Source organism: Bison bison, unplaced genomic scaffold, assembly GCF_000754665.1.
Source record: "Bison bison bison isolate TAMUID 2011002044 unplaced genomic scaffold, Bison_UMD1.0 scf7180017864505, whole genome shotgun sequence".
Lineage (NCBI taxonomy): Eukaryota > Metazoa > Chordata > Mammalia > Artiodactyla > Bovidae > Bison > Bison bison.
Window position 1 is genome coordinate 4,259,813 of NW_011495062.1, and position 4,292 is coordinate 4,264,104.

Consider the following 4,292-nt stretch of genomic DNA (forward strand, 5'->3'; position numbering starts at 1 on the left):
CCCACCAGGCTCCTCTGTCCATGGGATTTTCCAGGCAAGAATACTGGAGTGGGTTGCCATGCTCTCCTCCAGGGGATCTTCCCAACCCAGGGATTGAACCTGGGTCTCCTAGGTTGCAGGTGGATTCTTCACCATCTGAGCCACCAGGGAAGCATATGTATATAATATAGCAGGCATAATTTCCCACCTGGAATAAAACGCAGATGATTTTTTCTCACTTACCTAGAACCTCTATTCTTATGGATAGTATAAAGTGGTTATTTACTTCAGGATATCACTGTCTTTCACCGTTCTTACTCTGGTTTTGTGTCTCAGTTAAGGTAGGAGTACGAATAACATGACAAGACTACTGGGTAGTGGCAGTTGAGTCCTTGTCATTGACCTGCACTGACATCTGCCAAGATGCCTTTATTTTTCCTGATCCTTGGTCATTGGCGCTGGTAGGATGTAACTGCATCCCCTAATCCTGGCAGTTAGACCTTCACTTTGTCAATTCATCTGTGTCACATTCCTACTGCCTTTAGGTGGTGGGACATTTTGCTTCCTCCGGTGTTATGCTCAGAAGTACACTAAGATGGCTTCAGTCTGTCTGTGGGATCCCTCAGGCAATCATTTCTTCTTGGATTCTTGACACTTTGCTAGCCTTTCCTAGGAAAGGGGATGAGGGTACATGGTCTCTCTGCTCTCAAATTGCCCAGAGTTAGCTGGAGGCTTCAATACTCTGCCCCTTCCTGCACTTGGACTTTGCTGGGGCAGGAAATAGCTACTAGGGAACAGTCTTTAATTCTTCATTATCTATCCTTCTTCTCCTCTTAGGACATACACCTTTCTTCCTTTATCCAGAACGTTGTTGATTCAGTCTGCTGATATGTTGCCTTAACTCTCCAACTGGTCTTTGAGACCCATTGTTTATACTCTAACTAGTCCTTTTGAGATCCAGATGTCAAGAGCTTGATTGTCTATTGCCTGCATACTGCTGTGTCATTCCGTATGTGATGTAGTTTTTATAGAATACTGTACCTGTTTCCTAAATAGGAAGAAGGGTTACAGAATCATAGGAGGCAGTCCTACTATCCTGTCAAATACCCAAACCTTAGGCTTTTGGTACAGCATCTTTTCATCAAAGGCCACACATTTGGGGATAGAAACTCGTATTTGTTTTCATTGGTCTTTCCATCTATTCTTGTCTGTGGACTAGGGTGGTGCAAAGAATATGCTATAAATCTTTGCCAGCCAGTATGTCATGGAACACGTTATCTGGCTTCATGCATTCACCTCCATTTCCTTTGTTTTAATTGGTACTCTCAGTCCCTAAATGTACTCAATTTTTACATATTTTAGTGAACTGTAAGATCTTACAATAAAGATCCATCTTTTCTCTTTTAACAAGAAAAATGTCATGGTCATTTTAGATAATAGGTGTTATGGTTATTCCAGGTAACTTAAAGAATAAGATCAAAATGGACAGAATCAGATGAAAGCTCAAAAAGAACACAATAAACTGTGAAATATTTGTTCCTTGCTTCTAAATATTAGTTTATATTTTATAATAAGCAATTATATATTTTTTGCTTTTACAGATAATCTTAACATGAGACTAATTCTGAGCTAGATTATTGAACAAGCCATTAATGATGTAGGTTGAATCAATACTGGTAAACAATCATGACAGGGAAACTGAAAAATAACCTTTAAATGTCATTTTTTTTTTTTCAAATGAGAATTGTTGTGTACTTAAAAAAAGCACTTAATTAAGATTATAAAAAGGGTTTCAAAGTTCAGCTGTGTCATTGGTAAACAATTCATTTCACTTCTCTAAGCTATAGTTTCTTCAACAATAGAAGATTGTACTAGTCAGTGTTTCCCAAAGTGTAGAATTCTTGCCCTGTCACTGGGCATAATTTTAAAAGAGACATTAAACAATAAAATAACAAAGCCATTCCCTTTTCCACTCTACCATCTTGATTAAGACAGGATAAAGTCATGTTGTTGCTAGTTTTTGGTGCTTATTGGGGTTAATGGTATTACTTCTACCTTTTAAACCAGGAGAAATTGAATTCAGAGCTTTAGGTATATAATAGTTTTTAGATAAAACACTGTTGTTTTTCGGTAAAGCATCTGCCCACAATGCCAGAAACCCAGGTTCAATCCCTGGGTGGGGAAGATCCTCTGGAGAAGGAAATGGCAACCCACTCCAGTACTCTTGCCTAGAAAATTCCATTGATGGAGTAGCCTGGTGGGCTGCAGTCCATGGAGTCACAAAGAGTCGGACACGACTGAGCGACTTCACTTTCTTTCACTTTCTGTTTTTATTGTACTAACTCCTTGGTTATCTTCTTTGGGACGAGGAATGTAGGATTATTTGTTCCAATTCAGTGAAAAATGTCCTGGGTAGTTTGATAGGAATCATATTAAATCTGTAGATTGCTTTAGGTAGTATGGTCATTTTAACAGTATTAATTCTTCTAATCCAAGAGCATGGGATATCTTTCCATTTCTTTGAATCATTTTTAGTTTCCTTTATTCTCAGGATATAAGTCTTTCACCATCTTGGTCAAATTTATTCCTCAGAATTGTATTTCTTTAGTATGATTTTAAGAGAGACAATTTTACATTCCCTTTCTGATATTTCATTGTTCATGTAACAAAATACAACTGATTTCTGTATGTTCATCTTGTATCCGACTACCTTGTGGAATTTGTTTATCAGTTCATTTTTTGGTTTTTGAATGGGCAGAACTGAGTAGATGGAAAAGTTGTCAGAGTAGATTAGTAGGTATAATGAATTTGTGCTAACCCTAAACTCAGGACAATATGCAGAGGCCACAAAGATCATGCGGTGACAAACAGTAGGGAAGAACTTGAAATCACAGAGTATTTCCATGGAGAATACAGAAAGGAGCTAGCTACAAACATCATTTGGAATTTGTTCAGGAGCAGAGGGTTTCCATGAGGTAGAGTTGCTCCTACTTTCCCCCTTCCTCATTTACCTGATAATGAACATCCTCTCTGTGCAAATAATAGTGCAGTGAGAGAATCTACATGAATTTAGCAGTTAGAGTCAGAGTAGCTCAACGCTTCATCTGGGAGAAACCTAGAGAGGGATGAGGAAAGGGGTTTGTGCAGAAAACAAAGACTGAGAAAATTGAAATGTTGGGGAAAGACTTCAAACCAATATGAAAAGGATTAAATGATCATGTATGCCTGAGAACTTCTGGGGAACTGTTTTTTGTTTTTGTTTTTTTTTCCTTCCCCTGAACTACAACTTGTATAAAGGATGAATATTACACAACTATTGTTTCTCCCTTTTTTGTGTATCAGCAACACTGCCAGACAAGAAACTTCTTGGTTATCTTCATTTTGGGCTTGGGAGGGAACCATTGAGACTTCCTCCTGCTTGTATTATTTCTGCTTTATTCTACGGATTTGGAAAGGGAATCAACATGAAAAGCCAACTACATCTCTAAAATTCAACCCTCACATGTCCCAGCCATCAGGGACTTTTGATTGAAGAGATTGAGGAGCAAGGAGAAAAAAGTCCAGACTGCAATCTAAAACCCTTATGTAATATTGCAGCTGTGGGATTTGGAGAATGTGTGTGTAGGGGGAGGGGGGGTGTGTCTTAAACTTCCATTTCTTTGTCATTTTTGTCCACTGAAGATCATATAAAATAATCTAGACCAGATGATAAGAAGTGCCTGGAATATGAAGATTCTTCCCTCAAACCCCTCTTATTGGCCCCAAGAATAATAGTAAACAAAGCCAGGAGGTTTAATTTTTTTTTCAAAAATGCATAAATTTCTGTGTATATCAAAGCTTGATGAAGGATATATACACAGTAAATAATAATCGGATGCCACTGTCAATCATAACACCCTTAGAAGAAGAGTTCCTCACAAAAAAATATTGGGAAGGGGGGAGGTAAAATCACTTGGTTGTACCAGGTACTTCAAAAAGTACCTTCACTTTCTAAATCCAGAGCAATATTCTGGGGTGCTTGGCAGTATCTGCCCTGCAAAGGTAGAGTTCTAGAATGCCCTGCTTAGTCAACACTGCTAAGGCAGTATGAATGGGTTCCTGCCAAGTGAACATTCAGTTCAGTCACTCAGTCCTGTCCGACTCTTTGTGACCCTATGAATTGTAGCATGCCAGGCCTCCCTGTCCATCACCAACCCCCAGAGTTCACTCAAACTCACATCCATCGAGTCAGTGATGCCATCCAGCCATATCATCCTCTGTCATCCCCTTCTCCTCCTGCCCCCAATCCCTCCCAGCATCAAGGTCTTTTCCAA

General features: G+C 39.1%; 1 protein-coding gene across 1 annotated transcript in view; it reads left to right on the plus strand.

The window, feature by feature from the left end:
• The window catches only part of SGCD (sarcoglycan, delta (35kDa dystrophin-associated glycoprotein)), a 448,681-nt gene that overhangs the window by 390,261 nt on the left and 54,128 nt on the right, over positions 1-4,292 (plus strand). The window lies entirely within an intron of this gene.